General features: G+C 44.6%; 1 protein-coding gene across 4 annotated transcripts in view; it reads left to right on the top strand.

The window, feature by feature from the left end:
• The first annotated feature begins 9,719 nt into the window (after positions 1–9,719).
• The window catches only part of MTUS2 (microtubule associated scaffold protein 2), a 585,745-nt gene continuing 578,373 nt past the window's right edge, over positions 9,720–17,091 (top strand). For all 4 annotated transcript variants that reach the window (XM_041765696.1, XM_041765701.1, XM_041765700.1 and 1 more), the window contains exon 1: positions 9,720–10,020. The gene's annotated coding sequence lies outside the window, so the exon portion shown is untranslated. The remainder of the gene's footprint in view (positions 10,021–17,091) is intronic.

The following is a 17,091-nucleotide window of genomic DNA, read 5'->3' on the forward strand; positions in this document are numbered from 1 at the left end:
AATAGCCAGAGTGTATTGGTCCAGGAACCATGTGGTAGAACCAGATCCTCTTACCAACACTCCTAGTGACCCACTCATAATTTGTGCTTCCTGTGAAACCTTGAACTTTGCAGGATTAGAGGCCCTGATTCACTGTAATAGTTGTACTGACCTCGAAGCTACAACTATTATATGGTCACTTTGAGATGCCCTTGGCAATAGGCCAGCAGGGGAAGGAGTTACTGTTCTGGCAGGAGGTCCTAATAATCATGGTTATCACCAGGAGCTGGCACTGTTGCTGTGAGTGCAAAAGGGATTATGTCTGGGATGTGGGAGAATCACTGGGCATCTTTTGGTGCATCCATGCCCAGCAATAGCAACAAGTGGGCAAGTCTAGCAGTCATGGCTTCACACAGGCAAAAGCAACAAAGGGGCAGGCCTCTGAGGGAGGAGGAAGGTCAGGGTTACCTCATTGTGTAACCAACCTAGCCCAGTCAAAGTCCCAGCAAAGGTAAAGAAAATCTGGAATGGTAATTAGAGGAAGAAGATGCTAATTATCAGTGACCTTCTAGGAAATGCGTGCAACCAAAGAGACTGTAGTCTGTTCCACTAATGGACTTGTATGAAGTCTTCCTAGAGATTGCTGCTGGCCACCACTGTGAAGGGAAAGGGAATGCTGTGATCAACTGGACTTCATGGAAAGCATAAGAGATGTGAGTGGTACCATGAGATATAGCTCAGATGCATTTTATAAGAACCCAGAAAGATTGAGCATAAGTCCTCTGGAGTAGTGACTAACTCTATAATGAGTCTAAAATTCAATATTGGTATATATTGTGAAATGATCACCACAATAAGTCTAGTTAACATCCATCACCACACACAGAGTTACAAAACTCATTTTTCTTGTGATGAGAACTTTTCAGATCTAGTCTCTTAGCAGCTTTCAGATATGCAATACAGTATGATTGACTGTAGTCACCATGCTGTACATGATATGCCCAGGACTTATTTATTTTATGACTGGAAGTTTGTACCTCTTGATCCCCTTTCCCTAATTCCCCTACCCTTGGCAACCGTAATCTGTTCTATGAGCAATTTTGTTGTTGTTGATATTGTTCAACAATGGGCTTTAATGTTGGTTTTCTTCCTTCCTTGGTCTCTTTGTTGCTGTCCCTTGGGTTCACCTCCCGAATAAACTACCTGTGCATAAGACTCTCATGTCTTGCATTTAGGAGAACCTGGCCATTATAACATAACTTAGTGCATAGTTAATCTCAAAAAAAAAAATAAGAGAAATAGACCAGGGACTAAAGGAGAAAGACCACCAGAGCTAGAATAGTAAGCAAGTACTCAATGATAAGCAAATGAGTAGGCTGCCCACAAACTAGGGTTTACACTTTTTTGGAAGTGGTAGGTTAGGTTTGCGGTAAGTAGGTAGGTTAGGTTAGTGGTAGGCAGTAGGTAGGTTTGTTTAGACAGGAAGAGATATTGTAACTAAGACCTCTGCATAAGGCTTCTAAGGTCTACCTCGTTGTAAAAAGGCCCACCCATCCATAAAAGAAATCCAGAAGGAAACCAAATACAATTTCTAAATGAAAAATTATCAAATATAGGAGGAAATCACTAACAGTCACAGTAAGCAGAAAAAGCAAACAATATTATTAGATCCCTGAGGAGCTTCAGGTATTAGAATATATTCAAATATATAAAACATTGAAGTATTCTTAACAGGTTTACCAAAAATAGGCAGATAATTGAAAAATATGAGATAAGATTATAAAATAAACATACATTTGAAAAGGATCTGACTAGAATTTGAAGAAATAAAAATAGAAACATTAAGAAATGAAAAAGAATCAAAAAGAACATTAAGAAAAGTTTAAAGAATGAAACTGATGAACAGATGCTACTGATGAGAGATGGGTCAGCTGGAGTAGAGGTGTGAAGGAATGTAAAGGATCAGGACAGAGAGGAGAGAGCAGAGAGGAAAAGAAATGGTTAGTCAGAAAAACAGACTAAGAGACACCAGAAAAAGAAAGCATAACATGCATTCAATTGGAATTCCAGAAGGATAGAATAGGGAAAATCAATATTAGAATATAGTATTGCAGAATATTCCAAAATCAGTAAAGGACAAGAATTCTTACATGCAGGAGATACAATAAATCACAAGCAAGAGGAATAAAACAAAAGCCACACCTAGACATAAAGAAGCACACTGCAAAACAACAAAGATGATGGGAAGATGTTAATGGGATGAGCACTGGGTGTTATTCTGTATGTTGGCAAATTGAACACCAATAAAAAATAAATTTATATATATATAAAAAGTAGATGGAGAGGAGATAGGTCATGTTCAAAGGAGTAACAACTGGAGTGGTAGCTGGCTTCACCGTAGCAGCAATGGAAGCCTAGAAAGAAAGTAACTGATAACCTAGAATCATAGGTGTGAATAACAACTGTGCAAGGATGGGAATGAGATAAAGACGTCTTTAGGAGGGGTGCCTGGGTGGCTCAGTCTGTTAAGCATCTGCTTTCAGCTCAGGTCATGATCCCAGGGTCCTGGGATAGAGCCCCGCATAGGGTTCCCTGCTCAGCGGGAGCCTGCTTCTCCCTCTCCCTTTGTTGCTCCCCCCTGCTTGTACTTGCTCTCTCTCTGTCAAATAAATAAATAAATAAATAAATAAATAAATAAATAAAATCTAAAAAAAAATGTCTTTAGGAAACCAGACTGCGAAGTGTTTATTGCCAATAAGCATTCACAAAGGAATTTGTGGTGATGTACTCCAGAAAGAAGGAAATTGATCCCAGAAGGAAGATCTCAGATTCAAGAAGGACTGGTAAGCAAACATTGACTATAAAATAATAATAACACTGTCTAATTTGCATTGTAAAAACTCCACTGAAATATTGCAGGGTATCATATGGGTAGGGAATAGAGTTTAAGGACTCAAAAGTCCTTTATTGTTCAGGAGAAGCATGGAGACATAAAAAATTAGAATTTCTAGTTACCTGTACATATTACAGGTTTAAGGATAACTACTGGAAGAGAAAAAAAAAATAGAGTGTACTACTTCTGTAGCAGGAATAATAAAACAAGGAAAAATTTCCCTCCATCAATCTAAGGGAGACAGAAAAAAGAAGATGCAAAAAAAAAAAAAAAAAAAAAAAAAGGCCCAAGACAGATAGAAAGCACAAATTTTTGGCAGAAATATGTTCGACTCTATAAATAATGATAAAATTACATAATAATTGAGGATGCCTGGGTGGCTCAGCGGTTGAGTGTCTGCCTTTGGCTCAGGGCATGATCCTGGGGTCCTGGGATTGAGTCCCACATTGGGGTCCCCATGGGGAGTCTGCCTCTCCCTCTGCCTATGTTTCTGCCTCTCTCTCTGTGTCTCTCTGAATGAATAAGTAAAATCTTTAAAAAAAATAATTACATAATAAATAAGTAAGTACTTAAATGAGGTGTATTTACAAATGAAAAGATAAATGTTGTCAGAATGACTAGAAATAATCAGAAATTGCAAATTTATAGGGAACATGTCCAAGACAACACAGAAAGGTTAACAGACAGAAAAAAGATACGTGATTGTTATTAACCCAGAGGAAGTTTCTATAGCAATATTTATTTCAGAAGAAAATATATTTTAAGGTAAAAAGTATTAGTGAGAAAGATAGCCGCTATTTACTTAAAATATATGATTTAGTAGGGCTATCTAATGTTTTGAAACTTGTTTGCGCCTAATAACATAGCTTCAGAATATATGAAGCAGTAACTGATGGGATTGTAAAGGGATATGGACAAATTCAGTATCATAGCGGGGGATTTTAATGCTCCCCTTCAATAATTGAGAGCTCTTTGGAGACACGATATTGGAAAAGATGCAAAACATTTGGACTCAAAATTTAAAAGCTTGACCTAGTGAACACACATAGAACCCTGACCCTACAGAAGATCGGCATTCTTCTGAAGAACATTGTGTATTTATGGAAAGGTTACAAACCAGATCTGCATCAGTTTCAGAGTTGGTATCAAACAGACCGTGTTTTCTGGCCACAATGCAAGTAAATCAGAAATGAAAAACAAAAAGGTATCTAGGAAAGCTTCATCTATCTGGAAAGTAAAAAGACACACCTCAATAACTCATGGGTCAAGAAAGTGATCCAAACGGAAATTAAGAACTTATGCGATTTAATGGTCTCAAAAGTACTGCATATAAGAATGTGTGGGGAATTTATTCGAAGAAAGAAAGACTGAAAATATCAATGAGCTAAGTGTTGAACTTGAGAAGTTAGGTAAAGGGCAAGAGAATAAACCCAAAGAACACAGAGGAGAGGAAATAATAATCAGAGCAGAAATTAATATAATTTTAAAATACAATAGAATCAACAAAGTGAAGAGATGTCTTAAGAAAGACAAAAGGGAGAAAGATCTTAGGCAGGATGAACTATAGAAAAAAAGGCACTTTTACCCAATATTGGAAACAAAACAGATAAGACTACAGAAGTAGCAAGTGTTTAAAATTAATAAGAAAATACGTTAACTGACCTATGCTAGTTGTGGAGGACGCAGAGATGGGTGGCCCTGGCTCCCCTTCAATGAAGGGTCTGGTGCCCCAGCTGCTGGGGATGCTGTGAGCGGCTGCCTCCAGCTGGCTCCTTCAGTGCCAGCAGAGAGCCCTCTGACCCACGAGCACACCTTCTTCAGTGAGTGATATGGGTGCAGACATGGAGATCTGGCCACTAAGCCTACTCTGGGACAACAGTGACCATGTCATATACACATTGGTTGCTCTTAAATATTTAACACCAGGTTACTTGGGTGGGAGGTGGGAAACCCTGGTTTGCAGCGTTTGCCGATTTCTGTGGTGTGAATATCACCCTCAATGATTGCAAACTTCCAAAGGCATACATGTGGAGTTGGAGAGAGATCTCCGGTAGCACACTATCATATAGCATTGCCACCCTGCAGATATGCCAGCTGCAAATAAACTCAAGAACATGCATACAGGTGGCAAAGTAATGAGCATTTATTAACTTTATTTTTAATATCATGTATATAGAATTGTAAGTTTATACAAATTTTTAAACTTTTTTTTAAAAAGATTTTATTTATTCGCTTTAGAGATAGAGAGAGAGTAAGCAGGGTGGGAGGGAGCAGAGGGAGAAGGATAAGTAGACTTCCCCCTGAGTACAGAGGCTGGTGTGGGACTCAATCTCATAACCCTGAGATCATGACCTGAGCTGAAATCATGGACACTTAACGGATTCAGCCACTCAGGTGCCCCTGTAAGTTTATATAATTTAATCTTTTTTCTTTTTGAGAGAGACAGGGAGAAGGAGAGAGAGGGAGAGAGAGTGTGAGTGGGGTAAGGAGGAGGAGGGGGAGATTTTTAAGCAGGCTCCATGCTCAGGCTCCATGCCCCAGTGTGGGGCCTGATCTCAGGACCCTGAAATCATGACCCTATAATTAAATCTTTCATATTAGCTGTGTTTAAAAACTGGTTCACAGAATTCCTAGAAATGGAACAATTCGTGCTTGCAAGCTGTACGAGCAGGCTCCAGTGCATCTCTGTAGGTGCTCCAGAGCTTCGCCAGGGTTTGGCTGAGGCTTTATTGGGCTTGAGTTACAATCTGATTACTCTCTCAGTCCAATCCTGGTTCCTTTCCTTTTTCACAGGCACTGACCCCTTGTAATGCCCTGCTATATGGTGAACTGGTTACTGTGCTCTGAATGTTTACAGCCCCCCACATTCAAGTGTTGAAAGCTACCACCCCAATATCGTATTTGGAGGTGGGGCCCTTGAGAGATGATTAGGTCATGAGGGTGGAGCTCTGGAGCACATACAGAGGTGTGCTGGAGCCTGCTTGTGCCACCTCACAAGTGCAAATTGTTCCATTTTTAGGAATTGTGTGAGACCTTAGGAAAGAGACTCCAGAGCGCTCCCTTACCTTTCCCATCCTGTGAGGTGACAGCAAAAGGACAGCTATCTAGGAAACAGGTCCTTACCAGACATCGAATCTGTACCCTGATCCTGAGCTTCTTAGCCTCCAGAATTGTGCGAAATAAATGTGTGTTGTATATAAGCTACTCAGCATACGGTATTTTTGTTATAGCAGCCTGAATAGACGAAGACACTAGTCTCCTGCCAAGCATCCTTGTGACTTCATCCTTCAAACATCACTCTACCCTTTCGTCCTCTGTCTTTTTCCACTGGCATTTCAGCAATTTGGACTTGTACAAGGCAGATGCCTTTGGCCTATCTACATGCTCCCCAGTCTGGTCAGGCAATGGGAAAACACTCCTGAAACCCACTACAGCAGACACTTATGGTGCCCTGCACTGCATCTCCCTACCCCATAGCTCTGACGGACTGGAACTCTGTGTCCCACCTCAAAGATGTTGCAGTGAGTCACTCTGTGTTTCTGCCTCAAAGCCTCTGCTAAGGTCCTGGGTGCCTGGTAGTGTGTGCGAGTTAAAGCCCCTAAAACAGTTCAGTTCAGTTCACAGAGAACAGGAGCCAGATGGTAAATGCTCAGCCCCATGCCCTTGCAGTAGACAATTCTGGGAGACCTCTGTGAGCTTCTCAGGGACCTCACTGGTGTTGAGGGCTATTGGGGAGAGCAGTAACCTTGATGACACACCTCTATATCAACTCTTCATACTTCCCTATCTCAGTATTTCAATATCAACATTGCTGCTTCCCGACTCACCTACTGAAATAATCTCCCTGCATCCAAGTCCTTCTATCAGGTTCTTCTCTGGGGGAGGGATGGAGGAAACCTATACAAAGATACATGCTGATAATTTTTTTCCTCAAAAGAACTCTCTACTCTTCTGTTCACAATTTTTAAAAAAGATTTATTATTTATTTATTTATTTGATAGAGGGAGAGAGAATAGCAGGCAGAGGGAGAGGGAGAAGCAGGCTCCCCACTTAGCAGGAAGCCCCTTGCAGGACCCCATCCCAAAACCCAGAGCTGAAACCAAAAGTCAGCTGCCCAACTGACTGAGCCACCCAGGTGCCCCTTCACAATTTCTAAATCTAAGCATAACTAAATGTTAAAATGGGACTTGTTCGGAATAAACTGTTGGGAACTGTCCCAGCTTGGGACCTCTGAGGGGCAGATGCCAAGAAGGATTAGATGTGCAAAGGGATGTTGAGGAAACACCTGTGTAAGGTGGTGCAGAAGGGAGGAGGATGTTGGCATGTAAGTGAGGTCAGTCTTCAGACTGTGATGCAGGGCTGATGCCTGTGAAAAGATAGAAGGGGGGAAGATTAGGTGGGAAAAGCTTTAGGAGTGTAGCAGTATCCTGAGAGAGCCTTGGCAGGGTGATGGGGACCTCTGGAACAGAGGTGGAGCATTAAGATCATTCTCCATTAGGCAGAAATGGCTCAATGCTAGGGATCCCACTGTGCTCCGCCATGCAGGGGGATGGATGTGTGACCTTGGTGCGAGTGCTGTGGTAGATCAGAAGGTGTAATAGCCAGAGGCTGTCAGCTCTACTCTGGAGATATGAATGTCATGCCTCCATGGCTGACACAGAGATGCCTCCACATTTTAAAGATTTAACAAAAATTTTATTTGAGAGAGAGAATGCTCACAAATGGGGGGGGGGGAGGGGCAGAGAGAGAGGGAGAGGGAGAAGCCAGCTCTTCGCTGAGATCATGAGTTGATGTGGGACTCCATCCCAGGACCCTGGGATCATGACCTGAGCCAAAGGCAGATGCTCAACTGACTGAGCCACTCAGGCACTCTCCACATTTTAAATAGGGGCATTGCATCATCCTCATGGGATTTACTGAGTAAAGGATCTGCTGTTTAAAGAAAGGGGACAGTGATCCAGAGAGAAAGTTGGCAATGAGAATTATAGGGAGCTGTGAGGGAGCGTGGTCGGGGGAGTAGTCAGCTACTCTATGCAAAGAAAGGCAGCTTCTGGAGAACTACGGGGAGAACTTGGCAGGTTGGGGACGCGCTTGAACCCAGAGATGGCTGCTTGAATCCTACGTTGGAAGCTTCAAGGAGAGAGACTCCTCAGAGCCTATGACCAGCGAAAGGCAGGGAGGTGTGTACTACATGGCAAGTGACCTGTGCTTGTAGTTCGACGGCAAAGTTGTCAAGTGATTTCTGTGGGTGAGCACGGAAGCTAGCTAGGCCAGCCTGCCAGAGCACAGCGACCCCACAGATGGTCTGTGTAAGAGCATCAGAGAAGAGGCTGAGCTGGCAGCTAGGGCCAGCGCGTGGTTCCGGAGAGCTTCCCGGCCTTGCTGTCCTGGCGGAACCAGCCTTCACAGAGCTGCCTGGGAGGATGCAGAACTAAGAAGGCGAAGAGGTTTCCCTCTCCCATGCAGACTTCTCAGTTTGGGTGGTACCCAGCTGGCAGGTGCTGGGAGGGGAATGGGGAAGGTTTCAGTGGAATGAGACTAAAGTTTTGATTTGGGTTGGGCTGGACTTTTTAACACTGGAGAATCAGCCTGTTTACTAACACTTAACAGCGGCAAGGCTAAGCTGTGAAAACTGTCCTAGATTCTTCCAAAGGGGAAGGGGAGAGCTGATAGAATGATTTCAAAAGACAGTGTGGAAAAAAGGTGCTACTTCGCGATCCCTGTCACCAAGTCGTTCAGCTTGTTCAAAAAGCTAACTAGTATAGATCACTATAGGTAACATGGTAGTTTGGAAAAAGACACCCTTGAAAAACAAAAAACAAAAAAGAAAAACAAACCCTAAAGGGCACAAGGGGCAACACCACGGTTTCATTTTTTTTAGTAGTGAAGATTTGTTCCACTGCGGTCGAGCCAGAGGAGGAAGTTCTCTGCCGTCAGTTGCCTTTTCAAACCTCCCAGGTGCATTCGTAGGGAAGCGGGGAACATTTCAGGCAGGCCTGGAAAGGTCTTGGGGAAGTCCCTGCGTCTATTTGTGACGGGTGGCCGAGCTCCCTGGAAGCCCGCAGTATCAGGCACAGAAGCACCGGCTTCTAGGAGGACGCGCCTGCCTCTTCTGCAGCCATTACCAGGGATTAGCTTCGGGCTCCTCGTGCACCAGGAATCCTACTGCCCCCCCCCCCCCCCCGCCCAAGTTTTTCCCACTTCGGATCCCAGATTCCTCCTGCTGCCAGAATTCGAATCTTGTCTCTCTCTTCCGTCCTAAGAGGAAAAACAGCGGATCCCGTTCTCGGACGCCCCCTCGGTCCTACTCCGTCCTTCCCGGGGGCCGCCGGGACCCTCGCGGCCCAGCGCCCCCGCCCCCGCCGGCCCGGAGCCGAACGCGGCGCGCACGGAGGCCCCGCGGCCCGCAGAGGGCGCTGCCGCTCCCCGGCGGCGCGGCGCGGTCGGCGGGGACGGGGACGGGGACGCGGACGGGGCCGGGGCCGGGGCCGGGGCCGGGAGGAGGCGCCCGGGCCCCGGCGTGTGCGTCTCGGGGCGGCCGGGAGGGGGTGCGCGCCTCTGCCGCCCCGCGCCGCCCCCCCGCGCCGGCCCGCTCGCCGCCCCGCGGCTGCCCCCGCCGCCCGCCCCTCGCCAGCGCGGCGCGCTCCGAGCCTCGGGCTTCGCCGCCGCCCGCCCCGCGCCCGTCTTTGTCCGCGCGAGGCGGCGGGAGCAGCGGCGGCCGCGGCGGCCGAGCCGGGCGTGCTGTCGGCGGGCGCCGGCCGCGGGGGCGGAGGCCTGGGCGGTGCCCGCGCGAGGTGCGTGCGCGGGCGGGGGCGGGGCGCGGGCGCGGGCGGGGGCGGGGCGGGGCGCGGCGCGGGGCCGAGGCGGCGGGGCGGGCGGGCGCGCTGCAGGTGCGGGGGCGTCCCCGGCCGCGCCGCCTCCGCCGGCCTCTCTCGGCAAGTTTGTCGGGCCCCCCGCCCCCCGCGGGCCTCCGTGGCCGGTCAGCGGAGTCCAGACCTGTCGGTAAATAGAAAACTCGAGCTGGGAGAGGAGGCGGCGGGAGCGGAGGAGGAAGCGCGTCGGACGCGGTCCGGGATGGAGGCTCATTGAGGGCAGCGGCGGCGGCGGCGGCGGCGTCTTGGGCGCCTTCCTTGGCTCTTCCGCACCAGGTGAGCGACCCCGGGCTCGCGCGGTCCCCAGGGCAGGTGCGCCGGGTCCGGGAGTGCCTGCAGCCGGGCTCGGAGCCGCGCAGTGTCCGTTCGGCTCCCGGGTCGCCGCAGCGCTTGGTCTTTCCTGCGCACATCACCTGCTCGGGCTGAGGTCTGGCGGCTCCTTTGGCGCCTTCGCTGCTGCCAGGTGAGGCGTCCTGCTTGGGGAGGGCGTAGGTGAGCGGACCCGAGTCCTTCCCTCCGCCTCCAGCCTTGGAGGACTCGCTCGGTGTCTTCGTCTTAATTTAGTACGAATGTGTTATTTCCTTTGAGCTTTAGGATGATAAAGCAGTGAAGCGGTTTGCTACATCCATTTTTTCCCCTTCTCATTCTGAGCCTGTGCACAGAAGGAATTTCAGGCACAGAAGTGATGTTACTACCATTCTATTTTAAATACAAACATGGAAAGAAGTACTCTTGGCAGGGTACCAAAGGCGCCTGTACTCTCTGTTATGTAAGTACTTTAAAAAATAGTTGCTCATTGGTAAAGTTATAATAGTGGTTACCAGAGCATCTGAGGAGAAGGGTTGAAGATAAGTCAAAACTACTTTCAACCCCAACTTTACTCGAAGAGAAGCATGGTCTTAGCTTGAGGGACCCTTTGAGATACTATAGGGAGGGCGCCTCCTTTGAACTCATTAGACAGAATTGCAAAACATTAAAAAGCAAAAGAGGTTCTGTAAAGGCTATTGAGAAACTTCGTGAAAAATTTTGACTACTTATTGATAGAAATAAAAACAGAAGATCCCACAGATCTCTCTTATGGCTTTCAAACTACTGAATGATTTTCTTTTTATATCTGATAGAAACTTAGTAGTTATGAGCTATCGGTTATTAAAGATCCCTCCTCCTCACTAAAACTTCTTGTATCCATGGTTATTTTCTTTTCAGGTAAGAAGAAGACAAAAATAGAAAACGTCGGAAATTCTGATGTCTAGGCACCCCCTCTTGTGCCCCCACCTTAGTATTCCTATCTGTTTTTAATTTATATTATCATGGTTTGGGGCGATGCTGAGGCATTTGAAATGTTAAAAGCTCTCTTGCTGATTCTTGTGCAGCCAGGGCTGAGACCCATTGGGGAGCACTGTTCCTTTTAATTTTCTCACCTTTTAGCCCAACATGTGGCTTCAGTGGTGTAAGGTAAATAAAAAAAATAAGTGGTTAAAATTTGGGGGAGGTTATGCCTAGATGGCTCAGTTAGTTAAGCATCTGCCGTTTCTCAGGGTGTTGGAATTGAGCCCCACATCAGGTTCTCTGCCCAGCGGGGATTCTGCTTCTCCCTCTTTCTGCTCCTGCTCTCTCTCTCTCCATCTCCCTCAAATAAATAAAATCTTTTAAAAAATAGGGGGAAAGAAAAACAGTATTGGGAAGATGTGTCGAAGAATTATAGTATGTGCACTTTTGTATTGTATCCAGAGGTCTTCTTTGATTATTTTTTAAGCCTGCAGAAGTCCTTGCTGTTTCTCAGAGACCCATAATTCCAGGTAAAATATGTAGAGGAGTCCTAAGTGGGACATTTCTTTGTGCCGAGGTAATAGTGAAGTTGAGTAGTAGTGTCAGGGTTTTGCTTCTGTGTGCACGAAAAGATAATCCAGTCTTATTAAAAAAATCTAATTAAAAGCTTAATGTAGACTAGCAAATTAAGTGCGCAAAGCTTTTTATTATTTTTAAGGTTGGAAATAGACCTGGCTGCTGACTCAGGGTTTTCTGTCTACCTTATGTAATTTCAAATATTCAGCTCTTATGGGTGGTTTATGAAGGCTTATGTAAGAACTATGCTTTTTCATACTCTGTTCAACTCCGTGTTTTGGCTATTACATAATTGACACAGTGCTAGATTGTTAGAGCCCAAATAGGGGAAGGATGCACAACCCCAGGCCAGCACATGGACTTTTATAACGAATTGTGGCTGCCAAATTAGAGGGAACGGCAGGGATGGAGGTTTGTGAAAGAGAGATAAGAATAGCATCTAGAGGATTGATGTAATAGAACGCTGTTAAGCTTAGCGGTTTTCTAGAGATTTTAATGCTGCGCTATAAACCGCTCTAGTCTTTTATTTCTCCCAGCAGAGGCGGATTTAGTGGGAAGCTAATGAATCTTAAACTTCAGGGCCCCTCACACAGGTTTCTCCCGAGCCCCTGGAAAGCCACTAGCAATGAGTTCACATGGTCATTCCTAATTTTGTGTTTGCATTTTAGATTTTTTAAAAATAAGGATGACACTCTCTCCACCCCCCCTGCCTCCCATCATATAAATGTAATGCTCTGCAAACTTGGAATCTCTTCTGGCTCTCAATTATTTTTGAATGTTAAGTTAACTTGTAAAAATGCTTTTTCTCCTTTTAACATCTCCAGTCTTCTGAAAAGACAAAATTTGAAATCTGGCCAATGGTGTAGTTGACCTACTGAAAAAGAGCAAAGTGCTATAACCTAGGGCTGTGTGGAGCTACTGAGATCAGGTGGTTACCTGGAGAACCAACTCTTTGCCTTGTGATTTTGCACAAATGGGGCTTTTTTTGGACCTGGGTGTAAGTCGGAGGTGGAGAAAAGCCAGGGGGAGGGGAAGGGAGGAAAGTGGGTTAAAGCCCTTCCACATCTCAGAGGCGGGCTGCCGAGGGGGAGAGAAGAAAAAATTAACTAGAGGCTTCGTTAATAAAAAGTTAATAAGAACAGATAACATCAGCTCCATTAGGAGATCTTTTGGTAAACTCATTAGGATCTGTCTCTAATATGAATTTTAAACAGAGGGCAAACTCAGGGCTGGAAAATATATGTGAGAAACAAGTGCATGTCAGGAGGGACTCGCATGAACTGTTGACCTGTTAGCCTGATTGTGTCCACCGCAGGAATGTTCGAAAGGGGCTTGTTGAGAAGAGGGGAGGATTGTCCCTTTTTCTTCAACATGATTTCTACTTCCTATCTGAATTCAGATGCCTTCAGATCTTATCATCTTCATCCCTTTCTCACCAACCCTTATACCCATCCATCCATCCATCCATCCCCCACTCCCCCAAACGAATTCTCTCTCCTTGACCAAACCTTGGTATGGCTCCTGGGAGGACTCCTCTTGACCTCAGCCTCGGCCTGTAAGAACTGCAACTTTTACAACACTTTTCCCTACTACACCCACCCCCTCACGCCCAATACACTAAGACACTTGACAAAGTCTAAGATGGCTCCTAGCAGCTTCAGGCATGTTTCTAGGATGACCCAGCCCTCCTTGAGTTCCTGTCTGGAAAAGCCCAAGCCTGCCAAAAGGATTTACCCTTTGTATCAGCCAATACTTGATTGTGGGCCCCTGACTTCCCTTTCATTGAGTGGTTATTAGAAACACTTAAAATCATCCTTTCTCTGTCCCTCTGAGATGGGGATGTATCTCCTACAGGTCAGGAGTGTCTTTCCCAAAGATCTGAAAGCCATTCCTTTGAATCGTAATCATTAGGGGAGGATAGGGCCTTGGTCTCCCAGTCTCTGGGGGAGCCTGACTTTGACAGTGCCAGTTAGCAGGCTCAGATGGCCTAATTGTCCTGACATTGAGCAGCCACCCTACCCACCTCCTTGACTTTTTCCCCCTTGACTGCTTGCTTGTTCCCCCTCCTTATTCCCCCTCCTTATTCCCCCATTCTTCTTTTAAGACACCCAGTTACCTCTACATGGATTGAAGGTAAGTTCTGTACTGAAGTCTCTTTCCTCTTTTGCAGGATGTACTGAATAAAATCTGTCTCTACTACTCTTAGTGTCCAGCTTTGTTTTTCTTTACAGCCTCCACTACATGTTATAGAGTCTAGTCTATTTGTGCCAGAAGCTGTTCTAGGCATTAGGTATTACAGAGCAGTGAACAAAACAGGAAAACTGTGCCCCTGAGGAACTCAGAGTACAATGGATAAATTTAAATAAATATTCAGTATATCAGGTAGGGATAGTGCTGCAGAGAAAAGTAGATCCTAGAAGGAATATAGGGCAAGAAATTGCTGTGTCAGGAAGGGTGGTCAGGGAAAAAAGAAAAAAAAAAAGAAGGGTGGTCAGGGAAGGTGTTTCTGAGAGGGGACGTTGAGTGGAACCCTAAAGGAGATGGAAGAATGAGCCATATGGATATCTGGGGAGGAGCATTTTGCTCATTGGGGAACAGGTAGCGTAGGGCCCTCAGACCAAAGCTCTACTGGCACATGGGAGGAGCAGCAGGGAGTCTGGTGGTGCAGGCACTTGTGGGGGATGCTAATCCTGATGGCCAGCACTTCCCGACAACAGCAGCCTACCTCTGTAATTATGCAGTGGTGGTTTCTTGGGCCTACCCTAGGTCATTCCTCTGTAGCAACCTGAGGCTGTGTCAGGCAAGTGATGGTGTTGCTCTTGGGACTCTGGGTGGTGTGGTGGCTTGGGACGGGTTGCAACTGAGCCTCTTAGGGACATGGAATCCAGTCTACACCATTACATGAACTGGGAGTTGGAGGGACATTGTTTGTCTTCATTGATGGTTCCTATTGCTTTTGTTATAAGAAAGGGGCCAGTAGGAAAGTTGCTTTTCTGCCTAGGTTCCCTGCAGTCCCCTAGGAACAAATAGAACTGTGCTAAGGATATTGACAATGGGAACCATACTACTGTTTTTTAGGGAATGTGGAAATGTTGAGAATCTAGAGCAACTTCTGAGGTGAAACTGAGCTGGAGAGAACCCTGTGGCTTAAAGGCATCTGGATTTAGTTAGGTTTTGAGGAGGGAGAATTGCTCTTTGGCTGATGAGGCTCCTCTGTATGCCCAGAAGCTGCCCTATAGCTAGTAACCAAAACATACGCTGTTTACATACGGCCATTAAAGGTAAGTCAGTGGTGTATGTGGTTAGGGCTAAGCCAGCATTAATGACAAGTGGATATTGACTTTGGGAACTTTGACTCACCTGCAGAAATGAAAAGCCAACATGGCGTATTAGCTTCTATAAAGACTATAATAAGGGAAATAAATTTGTCCAGAAACAGGCTAATATTGGTACAGTGATTTTAAATGCTTTACAGAAGTGCAGTGGTAAAAGCATGGAGTATAGAGCTGTGGATTACAGGAAATGACAATAAAACAGCAGAAGCAAATAATGAACACTTAATAGGGAAGTTAAATTTCCACACTTCACCAGACAATCACTGCAGAGTACTAATCCAAAAACCTAATATGAATACTATCTTTGTTTGATCCCACTATAGAAGTAATTTCAAATCATCTAGAATTATCTTTGTATTAAGCTCTTTGAAACTACTCACTCAAAATAGCTTCTCAAGACAGGTAGTCTTTCTCCACAACAGTTGTCTTAGGTTGGAAATGTTGCCACGTACTAAGCCAAACACATTTTTTTTGGGTCCTTAATTCTTGTATTTCTATCAATTCTTTTCTGGAGATGACAATTTAAGAACTGAAATCATGTAAAAGAATACTTCGGTTGAAATTAATATTTGTAAGCCTGATGCTTTTCTGTTAGTGTTGCATTAATATCTTAGGAAATTTGTATGGCAGACACACCAAACTTTACATATAAATTCTACAGACTCCAACAAGTATTTCTTTTTAAAAAATCCATGTTGTTTTAGTTTATTGGCAACTACTAATGAGCTTTATGCTGAGAGCTAATATGCCTCTACTAGAAGACTTAAGTTAGTTTAATATAACTACTTTGTGCTCTACACCTAAACTTCACACTGAAATTTTTCTGCGGATTTTGGGATTATCATTTTGACAACAGACCAAGATATTGTAATGAAATATAAAAGTGAATTAGAGCTAATATCTCAGTTTGGACAATGTGATCTGAAAATTACCTTTCTTTATGGTTGAGATTAGAGAGAGGCTAGTCAGACACTTGCCTCAGGTGTGGAATGTAAAGGAGTATCAGAAAACTGAGCAATAAAAATAAATGATATTTTAAGAAATTTAAAAAATAAAGATAAGTGCAAAAATTCATGAGCAAAATACCAAATTTTTAAAAAGACAGGATCGGTGTTATTGATTTTTCCTTTGGTGTCAGTCTCTAGTATGGCATGGCACAACACTGTTACTGATCATGTCTTACTTTAAAATTTTGATATTCATGTATTTCTTTAAAAAATATTTATCTTAGAATCACATCTGGAATGTTAGAGTAAGGACTTTCTATAAATCTTCTCCAAAATAACAGTGAGTACAAAATTTCACTGAGGCAAATACTGTCAAAATAAACTATTTTAGAACTTTGGAATTGAATCCAAGAGTTTCAGCAATTCAAGAAGCATTTATTCAAGAAAAAACACTGACTTTCAGAATAGTGAACTTTGTGGCATTTACTTTTGTCACTCTTTTTTTTTAAGTTCAATTAGCCAACATATAGTACATCATGAGTTTCAGATGTAGCATTCAGTAATTTATCAGTTGTGTATAACACCCAGTGCTCATCACATCATGTGCCCTCCTTAACACTCATCACCCAATTACCCCATCCCCCCACCAACTTCCCCTCCGGCAACCCTTAGTTTGTTTCCCAGAGTTAAGAGGCTCTCATGGTTTGTCTCCCTCTCTAATTTCTTTCCATTCTGTTTTCCCTCCCTTCCCCTATGATTCTCTGTGCTGTTTTTTTATACTCCACATATGAGTGAAACCATATGATAATTCTTTCTCTGATTGACTTATTTCACTCAGCGTAATACTCTTCAGTTCCACCCATGCCAATGTAAATGGTAACTACTCATCCTTTCTGATGGTTGAGTAATATTCCATTATGCATATGTACTACATCTTCTTTATCCATTCATCCGTTGATGGATATCTTGGGTCTTTCCACAGTTTGGTTATTATGGACATTGCTGCTATGAACATTGGGGTGCAGGTGCCCCTTTGGATCACTACATTTGTGTCTTTTGGATAAATACCTAATAGTGCAATTGCTGGGTTGTAGGGTAGCTCTATTTTTAACTTCTTAAGGAACCTCCACACTGTTTTCCAGAGTGGTTGTACCAGCTTGCATTTCCATGAATAGTGTAAGAGGGTTCCCCTTTCTCCTCATCCTCGCCAACAATTGTGG

Source organism: Vulpes lagopus, chromosome 8 (genome assembly GCF_018345385.1).
Source record: "Vulpes lagopus strain Blue_001 chromosome 8, ASM1834538v1, whole genome shotgun sequence".
In the NCBI taxonomy this organism is placed as follows: Eukaryota; Metazoa; Chordata; class Mammalia; order Carnivora; family Canidae; genus Vulpes; species Vulpes lagopus.